Here is a 12,671-nt window from a genome sequence, read left to right on the forward strand (position 1 = left end):
TTCCCTAACAATGTGAAGGATAGTTCATTACTTAGTCATTTTAGAGAGTAATTTAAAAATACTTTACACAACCCGAAGCCTGAGACTTTGATAAGGCATAGGCACATGATTAAGATTGAGAACTTCATGGTCACTGCCCACCTGAGCTAGTCATCTCCCAAACACACATGCTTAGTCCGAGAAAGCAAAAGGTTATATATGTAAGTCAGCTGACTTTCTTTTCAGGACAGAGTTGAGCATACCCTGGGAAAAGCTGGAGCTGAAATCAGAGGCACAGAGAAGACATCAGAGCTTACGTGCAACTTCTGGCCTACCCTGACAGCACCTGAACCTCCAGGCTCCAGCAACCCCCCTGAGCAGCATAGGCTGCAAGCTGATGCTGTGCTTGGAACATGTATCCGTGATCACCAGGACCATAAAAGTGCCAGAGTGATGACCCCTCATCAGCTGGCAGAATTTATGTCCTATTTATTTCCTATTATTCCTCTAGTTCCTGTGCAATACCCTCTTGCAGCTTGACTCCCAGCCCATGACCCCTGCAGCTGGGAGAGTATCTCCAAGAATTCATGAAAGGCTGTATGAGGGGCTTGTAGCCACTTACTTCATCAGTTCAGCCCTATCTCTGCTCAACTTTTCATCCTTTCTGGCTGTGCATTAGAGGGAACAGCAGCAGCCACATCAGGGCTCCAGGAGAGTGAACATATGTACAGTGGCTGGGGGGATGCCAGATACTCAGTTAAAGCAACAAGAAGTTAAGTGCCTAAGGCAGGACAGGCAAAGCAACACTGTCAATAAGAGAAAAGATTTGAAAAACCCTGTGTCTGTCAAGGAATATCTGACTTTTTTTAAGTCAGCATAGGATAATTTTGCCCTTTCCTGCTTCCTTTTCTCTGACTCAAAGAGAAGCTTCTACTGTCTCCTCTTCTACTCTCTACAAAAAACAACTGTAAGGTCAGATTTCTTTGAAAGGAACAGAGAGGACAGCCTCTGGTTTCTTTCCAAAAAGCAATTTATTTTAGCTTCACAAAAGGTCAGGAAGCATAAATTGCAATGGATACTCTTCCTGTGTAGCCAAACATATTTCCAAGCAGAAGCATGACGTTATAAGGAAACAAACAAGTAAATATAAGGAGGCCGAAGAAAGCCCCAGCCTCCAAACATTTTTTACATTTAGAATGGTATTGCTCTCACATTTAAATATGGGGGTGGAGGGGGTGCTAAAAGTGGTAGCTGTGACTTAGAATAGCATAGAGGATCAATTTTGAAGGACAGTTGCACATCACAAGAAACATCCCAGCACTGAATGAAACTCCACCAGCCTGGCTTAGTCTTTTCTGTCACAATCCCTTATGCAGCTAAAGAAATTGTGTACAAGCCAGAAAATACATAACTCTACTGGAAAATGTTGAATGCACAACAGTAATATGTGCAGTCATATCTACAGTAAATGAGATTTATTTAGGTCCTTCAACCCAACCTCCATGCTCCTAACAGCAGCATTGTTTAGCTGTTTGGATGCTTTTATTCCCACAAGGCTCCCTTCTAGTCAAATGTAGCCCCATTTCACCAAGTGATGGAATAAAAAGCAAAGCATTACCTGGGGAACACTACTTATCTTGTAAACCAAGACTGTCATACTTAGTTTTGTGGGCTTAATCCACTAGGTATTTAGTGGATATATTCTCCAGCCAACAAAAATTAATGAGATACAGATCCTACAAGGGGAAAAAACTACTGGATACATTTATATTATTTCCTGTTGATATCCCTAGTGCTAAGGAAGCCTACAAAGAAGTAGAAACAGTATGGCTGTGTCTCCAGAGGGCCCTGTCTATTTACTTGTGCTTAATACTGAGCTGGATTTTCCCTTGAGTCAGCACAGGCTCTTAGGAGCTCTGCCTGGACATTTGTGGAGGATGTCTACTGAAAATGGTCTGTGGCCAAGGAGGCCAGAGCCCTCTGCTCCAAGCACCAGGAAATGCAAACAGACTTTCTGGTTTGTGCTCACACAGTACCCAACACAGGGCATCACAGACTAGCAGTTTTCCATCCTACCAAAGCAATAACAACTGTCTTGCTGAGTTCCCAGCTAATAAAGACAAACTCTTCTCTAACTGCCATGGCCACTGACAGTTTATGTTAATCAAAGTGACACCAACATAAAGTGCCGGGCTGTCAGACTAGAAAGCATTTTACCCTCAGCTGTTTCTGACATGTTTGTGTGCACAGTTCAGTTTACCATTAGGAAGGGCAAATAATGACCCATCTCAAATTTAATGCTGGGTCCCTTAAGTAATAAATTGAAAGTCAATGTTTAAACAAAGAGACACAACTACAAATTCAGCATGACACTCTCCAGAAAGAGGGTCATCAGGCAGCAGAGGCCAGAAAAACTTCATCTGCCCCCTAGGAGTTTTCTGCTGTACTTGAATGACCACCAAAGATACCATTCATCTTTACTCACCCCTCTTCCTAACCATACAAGGGGCTGGAGATGTCAAGCCAATTACTGGGTGTAGGTGTGTGATGGGTTCTACATGCCTTTTTCCCTTTGCAAACCATCACACAGACATGCAGCCTGGCACTGCAGCAGGCCAGCATGCAACCTGCCATGCAACAAAGGATGTATTTGCACAGTAAGGCCCAGTGGAGGGAAAAGACTGTGGCACTGTGACAATCTGAGGGATGGGAAGGGACCTAAAGTACACCAGTGGAGCCCTTCCAGTGCTGATTCACAGAAATTAGCATGGTCTGTGGCATCACAGACCACCATCTGCTCTTCCACCAAGATTTGGGAATGAGGGATGTGAAATACTCCTTAAGGATTCATAAAACCATCTCCCTACCTCTCCCTGCATAATCTTGGGGCATAATGATAAAGAATTGAATAGGATTTCATCAGGTAAGATGGTGTGGTCATGTGGCTGTTCCTACTGATTTGAAGATAAAATATCAGTATCAGAGCTGCTAGGTGCTTGGGTGCATGTATAATCTTTTAGTTTAACAGACTATTTACTATTTTCTCCACCCCTTTAGGCCTTCTGTCAACACTGATAACTCCCATCTAGGATATGAAAGCATTGAAAGTGCTCCTACTTAACAGTAATAAAATTACTTTTAAAGAACTTGTAAAACCCAAACATCTCTTTCAATAAACTCTTCCAGCAAAAGCCGGTAATATTTCCTGGTAGACAAGAAAGAACAGTTGTACCCTATGGAAAAAGGCATTTGAAAGATAAACTTACTTCCCCTACAGAGCATTCAAAAGCAGACAATGGCTGTTTAAAAAAAACAGGGGGGGAAAAAACTTAAAATATATATTCTCCTAGGGTTGTGGTTCTGCTTCAAAAATGCAGAAGAGGATGGGAATTCACTGAGTGTCAGCATAATACAGTCACAGTGAGGGCATAAGTGCCTGGTGCATAACCAAAAGTCTTATTTTAGGATATGTCCAGATGCTGCTTGCTGTCCTGACATGTAGTTCTTAGAGCTTTCCCTTTTCTTCTCTGTACTTAGAATAGGAACCTACCCAGTCAGCTGCTTGGGTGAATGAAAAATGAATCTTCATTCCAGAGCACACAGTTGTATGCAAATATCTCTATTAAAATCCCAGTCTCAAATTTAACCTCTCAGCAGTCCTGCAGGCCAATATGTTCAGTCTGCTCTAAACTGTAAAACCTAATGAGAAAATGCTCCCACAAGCTGTGTCTGACCCTGAAGTAGAAGAGCTTGGTTAACCGCATGAACCTTGAATTTGGAAATGAAGAATCCTCCCTGCCAGATGCCATTGCTTCTGACAAAGCTCATCTTCAAACAGTGTCAAACATATGCAGCGCCAGTGGGTGAGCGCTGCAGGGGCAGGTGGCCTGGTTGGTATTTCACTTTTTTTCTTTAATTTTTGTCTGTTTTTTTAAATCTTTAGGCACTTCCAGAGCAATAGATGTACAGCTTGAGTGATTGTACAGGTTAAATGATAGGACAATTGCACCTACAGCGGTTTGTTGTTTCTTTTTATTCAACCTGCCTCACTTCAATGCAACTCCAAAGCAGTTCATGCACAGGAACAGGTCAGCAAGGGACTGGTGCCCCTGATTCAGTGAGGAGTCAAAGGACATTTAGTTGCCAGCTTGTTTTGGCTATACACCTGCAGAGAAAAGGCACAGCCTGACGTGCCTTGCATAACTCTGTCACACAGCACTGTGAGAAACATTATGGGAACTCAAATTAGAAAGTAAAAATTAAAGTTTTGATTTTAAAAGCCTAAGCAGTGATGTGTTTGATGAGAAAATGAGAGCTGCCATGCCTAAATGAGCACATCTGGTCAAATTTATTTTTAACAGGACAAAGACTCTTTTCTCTGAGGCCAAGATACTAGGTCTTTAATCTTTTTCCATATTTCTCATGCTTATCACATACAGGCTTATCGTAAAGATGTCTTTATCACTTCTTTTTGATTAAAGGCTGTGAGTAGTGCTAGCCAATATCAATAACAGTGCCCTAAAAATAAAATTATCATCAAACCAGAACCTTGCAGGGAACAGTGTTAGTCTTACTAGTCCCTCATGTATAGATAATACAGTGCACTCAGAGAAACACACACACACACAAAAAAACCAAAAAAACCAAAACAGAAACAAAACCAAAAAAAAACCCATGCACCAAAACAAATAAAAAACCAAAAAGTGAAGAGCAAGTCTCCAACTATATTATGTTTGGAGAGTATCATTCATCTTACAGATAGTGAAATCCTGGGTGATCTTTATTTTACATTAATCACATGGTTAAATTGCTCAGTTATGAGGCAGGGAGGTTGAGGAGGAGAGAGGGGGAAGAGAGAGAGGGGGTAAAAAGTTGGCTCAAAACATAATTCTAAACAGAAACCAAAAGCTAGGCACTTTGAAGTACCATAATTTTTTTAAAATATTTGAGTCAAAGGAAACAGTGAAAGTAATTAGTCTTACCACACATTCAATGATCATCAAACTAAAAATCAGTCCCACATATATACATATAAACATAGAATTACACATTGGTCAAAAATATGGCGAAGATGTATCATCCACGTGAAAGGTGAGACCACAACCAAACAAACAAAAAATTCCCATAAAAGGCATTGACTGCCAACCAAGTTATTACAGACAATTGCTATGTACATGGGACAATGATAATAAGGACATTTAATCATCCTAAAGGAAACAATTGTGGGAAATTATTTTAATAGTGCTTAGAAGGATTACAAAATCACAGTTCTATGTTATTCTACAAAAGACTAGTGTTTTCCCATAAATTGTAGGAGATTTCAAGGAAAAACAGTTAATGGTAAAAGAATCAAAGACATATGGAAGTTTTCTGATTTAAAGTGACATCACTCATTATAAAGTATGTGGTTTTAATTACCTTCTTCCTAAGACCATTAAAGGTACATATTGAAGGTACTTTTCCACACATACCAGAAGGAGCTTCTGCACTCAAAAGTCTTGTAAAACTGTGATCAACAGCAGCAAAATTATTTGCAAATTGGCTGAATTTTCATTAAGAGAACAAAATTTAGGAAAGAGCCCAAAGATGATTGGGGCAGTGAAGGACAGCAATGTCAACTGCTGAAGAAAAGCCAGGTTATAATGATACTAAAATGTTTTAATAAAAACATCCCCTGTTCATGTGGACCTTCACACCAAGACCCTGTCTCAGCTACTTCAAGGTGACACTCTGCTTTATTAATTTTGCATGAGAGTTTTCCTTCTCAGTTTCACGCCGCAATAATGCTCTTCAAGCAGGTAACAACCATAAAAGGACTTTTTTCAATGTATTGGTTTGCCACTGTTTTATGTACATCGTAACTAGCAATTAATTTGTGTATATACATGTTTATGTTCTGGAATTCACAGCTTATGATTTTCTTCTACAGAGACTTTAGAAAAAAAAAATAAAAAACATTAATAAAGTTAACCAAATGCTAAGAATTATTCTAGTTTTGGACATGTTTGAGCAAAATAGAATGAGGCATTTGACCTGCGTTTGATCATTCACTTCCACAAAATATTTCAACCAGGCATCTGAGCTGCACACGCTGTTGATTTTTTTGAGCAGTGACAAATCAAAACATGTGCAGAGCTAAAGCACTATCAGTTATGTGGAGGTTAATAAAATGTCCTGAACTGGAACTCCTTCAAAAGATCTGGATTTAAGCCTTCTGTGCATGTGTTTGCTTTGGGTGTATTTGAAGTTGGAGTTCATTAATGAATAAAATTGCTGGAAGATCTGCAAATCTGCTCGGCACCTGCTATTTTTATTTTATTTGGAATCCTATAATGACAGCAGGATCTGTACATCGAGTCATCTTAATTCAACAGAATCACTCGAAAAACAAAGATAATAGTAAAAAAATAAATAAATAAACCCCTGGTTGTTCCTGACTACAAGCCATGCAGATCCCATGATTTGCCTTTTCTTTGGTGGAGTAGTGATGTTTCAGTCCTGAATCAGCAGCATGGTAACCTTCCAGCAAAACAAATGCTATTTTCTGTTTTGAGATCTCGTATAACTGGGGTTTGTGTCTAAATCCAGATTTTTAAAGGCAAATGCTTGTTTTCGGTGCCCCTTTACCTGACTGAGCAGCTCATTTATCCTGCAAAGGTAGTGGCATCCCAGACCAGTTCCCACATTCTTCCAGGTTTCCAGAGCTTTACACTGTACTCTGTAAACCATGCCTCCCGCCCAAAAATCTCAGCTATGAATTGTAGCAAGAGGACAGCATTTAAGGATATGGGAGATACTGAAACAAAATTAACAGCATGGCATGGAAAATCTCTGATATTCCTGCAATTAAAGACCTATATGCTCCATCCCAGAAAGAAAAAAGGTGCTTTTTAAAATACTATTGGAACGTCTGTCAAAAAGATTAATAATCCTTGTGTGTGACTGACTGTGACCTACAATGCATAGTTCTTTTTTTCACCCCTTGATTTATTTCTCGAAACATTTTCTGCCCAACATATATAAAACTGAACACATAAAGTTTCTAATCTTCTTGCTAGTGTCCATAGGACTAAGCATTGGCACCAGCCTAAAGGTTTATTATAAACTTATAGATTTATATTTCCCAGTTAGTGTTTTCACAATTAGATTTCACATGGGCAGCAGAAATGAGCATAACCAGAATATTTCTCTATCTAGAGCACACAGATCCAGCTTCAGAGCTAGAGCTTCAGATCCAGCCTAGACCATCCACAGGGACCCAAGGTTAGCTCAGAGAGTACCCATGTTCTTTTACAACCTCTCTGCCATGAAAGATGAGGCATTTCTCCCTTAATGAAGAAGAGTTATTTGATTTATAGCCTGTGAAAATATATTCTTGTTAAAGAAGATATATTCGCAGGTCCAGACAGAAAGGAGCTCTTTGGAACAAGGGGTTAACTCGTTTCAAGAAAGACACATGAAGATCTCACAGCTCAGAGCCACCTCCTATGTCTTGAAGATATGTCCCATAAGTGGCTGACAGACTCCCTAGAGTGGTCCCACATTCAGCTGGCCAGGAGATTTCACCCTTTCTTCTCAGCTAGGTATTTAGCACCAGGAAGTGGACTTTTGTTACTTATAGCTGAAGGATTGCTGTTCTCCAGGTACCTCAGGATGTTTGCTAGGAGCAAGGAGATGTCTCATGCTTTCAGCAGATGCATCTTTGCCTCCCCTGGGAACGTGGCTGTCTGGGAGTCTGTCACTCAGGTGCTCCCTGTCCATGTCCCAGCTGGGTCCTTGCTAAGGATGGGCAGTGCCTGCTGCAGAGCCCAATTTTCTGGCATGAGGAGCAGAGGGGCTTGGGCATCTGAAGGGGACCTAGGGAGTGGCCCTTGTGACTGGATGAAATTAAGAGGGAGGCAAGCAGCTACCAGCACCCACAGGTAGATTCTTAGGACTTGGATATTCCACACTGATGAGAGAAAGGCTCTTGGCAGTGAGAACCTTCCCACCATAAGAAACAAAAAAGTAACCCAAACCCATCACATAAACCCCACTTCTGTGTGCATGAATCTTGGCTAACCCTCCATGATCTGCTGCAGGAACCCTGCATGGGTTGTTTACCCCTTCTGTGCCCCAGTTCACCCTTCTGCTAAACCAGGGTAAAATTACTTGCTTACCAATTGCCACAGGAAAGCAGTATCCTAGGAAAATATCAAGATAGATTTAACTAGGCTTATAAATTATTTTGATATTCCCAGAAGAAAGTTCCCTGCAAGTATAAAGTTTTATTATTATTTCAGCTGCTCTCTTCTGTGGTGTAATTGCCAAAAAAAAAAAAAAAAACCAAAACTTCAGAAAAGCCTCAGATTAAGCATAATACTTTTCTTGTTAATGACTAGCAAAACATTATACTTGCAACATATGGGACACAAGTTCTTGATTTCTGTTTGGAGCACCAGCATTTTAGAACCAAAGCAAGTTTCACTCCATGTCTTCCTCAAACCTGACGTAACTTTCTCTTGGAAAATTTGTGTTGGGGACAGTCCGGCTGTGTTTCTTTGCAACTTACATGATTTCAAATATAATTTATATAGAGACTAACCTAAGGTCAATTGTTATTACCATCTTGAAGAAGTGATTGTAAACTGGGAATAGCTTTTGCTTTAATCATCTCTTTTGCTCTACAAAGCAAAATAGAATAGTTTGTAGTGAAAAATGTGTCTTCTAGAATAAGCATTCAATGTCAAAAGAAATTGTAAGTTTTAAAATGATAGCTTTCAGCTGTTGCTCAGTAAGCAGTCAGTGTTTCTTCTCTTCTGGAAAGCTGATACTCCCTCTTCAGGGGAATTTAAATGGACAGAATAAGAATGGGAGAGTACAAGGGACTTAATGAGACTGCAGCCTGTCTTGTGATTCTCGCTGTAGGAGATGTTTAACATCATGTCCACTACCCACAACTGCCACATGTGGGTTGTGCCTGAAGTGGCTGTAGTTAAACTGCTGGAACACACCATGGGGAACTTTGGAGAAATGCCTTCATTATATGTGTATGGAATGGACTTCTTGCAACACCATAGCTCAAATGCAATGTAAACCAAGAAGGGTCAACCAATCTTTAAGAGAAAGTAGGAGGAGAAAGTTCAGGACAAGTCTTGCCATTCTGCCTGGAGAATATCCATGAGCTGCAATTAGAAACAAAATTTTTCTGCAAGAATGCACTTGTACTTTTCAAAACCACATTACATAGAAAATGCAGAACTACAGAAACACCAGGGTCAGTCCTCAAATTCAGTAAGTCCATAACTGCACGTACTAAAGAAAACAAGTCTATAGATAGAGTAGCAAATTTTCCTACATATATTCTCAACACAAAACGTGCAAGCACCTGAAAGGAGCCAAAAAAGGGAAGATCACCATGCCGTTTTCTGTTTTGGGTGGGAGAATGGAATTGCCAACACAAAGGTCTTCCTCTGCCTTGAAACGGAGGAGGTGTTTAGCATGATTCTTCAGTACCTCCTCTGCTTGGCAACACTATTGCTTTCCCACAGTTTGATAAAGCCATTTAAGGGCCAAATACTAATCCCAGTCACATTCTGTTCACACTCTTCCCTCCCTCAGCCCACAAGGCTGGAAAGAAGATATGCAGTGTACCCAGCTGGGACTGAGAACAGCTCATCATTGGATACCAGGACCCATACAGGACTTAGTCAGAATCTGGACTTAGTACTGAAAAACATTCAGAATTCCTCCAGTCCCTGCTGGTGCCACCCCAGGTTGGGTCACAATGACACATATGTGAAAGCCTTGCTGCAAGAACCTACTCCAGTTCGGCAGCTTTGTTTGTACTGCAGCAAGTCATCAGCAAGCAGACTGCTCAGAAATACCATGCACATGTATTGTGTACTGAAGGCACCCACTGTCTGAAGCTTCTAAACAGGTCAAAAGCTCAGAAATTGACTTCTGAAAACCAGCAGTTTTCTACACAGGAAGTTTCTCATCTTTAACTGCAGAAATTATGGTTAGGAATCCCCACTTTGCCCCCATGGAGATTCTCCCAAACCAGATGTAGCTCTCATTTCCCTTTCCCTTCCCCCTTCCTGTTGCACCAGGATGGAGTTAAGAATTTGAGGCACAAAAGGTGAAGATGACATTTTAAGTGACAGCCATCATATTTTATTTCAAATACAAGCAGCTATGTTAAAAAGAGAACAATCTGGACTGGTTTCCTAAATTTCCTAAATGTTTTGGGGTTTTTTTCACAGTCTGGATCAACCCAATGGCAGTATCTGAGCTCACTGGTTTTGAGTCATATTATTGAAGGCATTAACCAAGGTGACCAATTTCCAGTCAAAAAGTTAAGCTATGTCTCACTAATATCCAAATTTGTACATAAATCCTGCTGCACTGAGTGTCCACATTAAAAAAAAAAAAAAGGAAAGACGGGGTGGAACTCAGACCCCACTGCTTCAGAGTGCTTTAAGCTAACCACAGACAAACACAGCAGGCTGCAGACTTCTTTGGGAAAGGTCAGGAAGTATCACATTTTTGTAAAAGGCAGTGCTGAAGGAAAGAACAGCAGCAGGATGAGAGAAATGAATGGTATCCTGTCACTTATGGCTGAACAAAGTAGATAGACACATTGGCATGCTGAGGAGATCTGATGCTTACACTATGCCTGCCTAGAAGAAACCCTGAAATGTAAGGAGAGTAATTTTTAGATGAAGCAGAGAAATTGGGGGGATTCTAAGCAAATGGTAGGAATGACTGTGCTCCAAGTACTAATTGGGTGTCCCACTAATGTTAGTCATACATTATCCAGAAGAGGAATTAAGAGCTATTAACTCAAGGATAGATAGATCATGGCAGTCATCCCCAGGACTGTGATCCTACTGCCTGAAGGCAAGGGCTCAGTGCTGAGCAGGTGTGTACCTGCAGTCCATAAGTTTGTGTCAGTGAGCTTCCCCACAGTAATCAGAGGATGTCTGCACACCTCTGTGTATTGTGACTGTTTATATTTTACTCTTCCTGTGCCTTTCCCAATGAGGGGCAAAACCAGTCGTCTGTTTCTCCTCGCAAATAGCATGAGCCTGAAAGACAAATCCGAAAAGCACAGAAATTAATGCTTCATCAGCACTTCTGGCAGCTTCTTAATCCCAAATTTGCTCCTTGTCCCTGTTCCAAGTGCTGGCTTTTTCCAGCATTGCCTCTGTACTGAGCTGTCATCTGCTGAGCATCTAAATTGCTGCAACCAGGCAGACATTTGACCAAGCTACCGAAAATATGAATAATGGCAGTGAACTGCTGTGGAGCTGAGCTGATGAAGATTTGACTCTTGTGGCAATTATAGTCAGTTTTGCTTTGGCTGCAAAGCTATGGCAGCAACATTTATAAGGAAAAGTCTGAGGATAAAGTTCTCAAGGACCCAAATTATTTTACAGCCAGCTTTTCTTAAAGTTTAGGTCTCTGCATTGATTTTGGTGACACAAGCTTGTGAATAGCTACATTACTTTGAAATAGACCATTTTGTGTTTTTGAAATTGGGATGTGCTGAGAAACACTGCTTCAACATCAGCATCCATTCAACAAATTAGGCTTTGTGCCAGAAAATTATACACTTACCCAAGGAAAACATGAGAGAGGGAACAAGAGCAGTATAAGATTGGTCAACCTTATGTGAGTTTTGAAATCTTCATTTCTGCAGATGGTATTTTGGACTGAACTGACTCTCCCAGTTTTATGGAATCATATCCTTAGAGACAAACAGATCTGTTTACACTCATGTGACTCAGCTGGAAGCAGATAATAAACTAAACTAAAACCAGAAAGGTATGAAATATTCAAACTGCACTAAGTGGGCTCTGGCTTGAAGGATCTTAGCACGGCTGTAGCAAATAGGTACTTTACATCCCAAGATCCTTTAATATGCCCTTATGTTGGACACAGAGGTCTGGAAATCCTGTACTTAGATGATGTCACAGGAGAGTACCATCAGCAGCCACCCAGCACTTCCCAGTCCCTTATCTCCATCCTGCCATGGAGTCAACTCTAACATCCTGTTCCTGGACATACCACTCAGCTCTATTTCAACTTCCCAAGCAAAAACAGCACTGGAGAGCAATGGTTGCTCCTCTACATGTGGGTCAGGGCCAGTTTTTGCACCAGGTGAGGCCCCCACACATCCACCCCAATTCTCACCCCAGGGCAGCAAAGCTGTTGGGGCCTGCCACACAGGATGAAACTCCCTGGGCACCAATTGGTGTGCACATAGACCTCAGCATGAAGCCAACACAGAATTCTTAAAATAAGGCTTAAACTTAAAAAACAACGAAAAAAATGAAGTTCTGTGTTATAATTCTTCGAACTTTCTAGTGAACCCAGTAAGAAGCCAAATCTTCCAGCATTTAAATTCCAAGTATAGGAACTACTATACATTGATGGTCACCATTAAGTTACAGTGAATTTAAAAGGCTCAGAGGCATGATAAAGGCATATACTGCAACAGAGCTTATCTAACAAGTTCCAGCCTTGATAAGCTAATAACATGCTGAAAAATCTAGCCATGTCCTGCCAAGAGCATGTTTTTAATCGGCTAGTTTAAAACACAGAACCACAACAGAAAAATACTTTAAAAGGAAACAAACTATCACCACCATATGAAGATGTGCCATCCCAAAAGATAACCACTGTGGTGTGAGCCATCTTAAAAGGCC

This window comes from Lichenostomus cassidix, chromosome 2 (assembly GCF_008360975.1).
Source record: "Lichenostomus cassidix isolate B80296 chromosome 2, HeHo_3.0, whole genome shotgun sequence".
NCBI classification, from domain to species: domain Eukaryota; kingdom Metazoa; phylum Chordata; class Aves; order Passeriformes; family Meliphagidae; genus Lichenostomus; species Lichenostomus cassidix.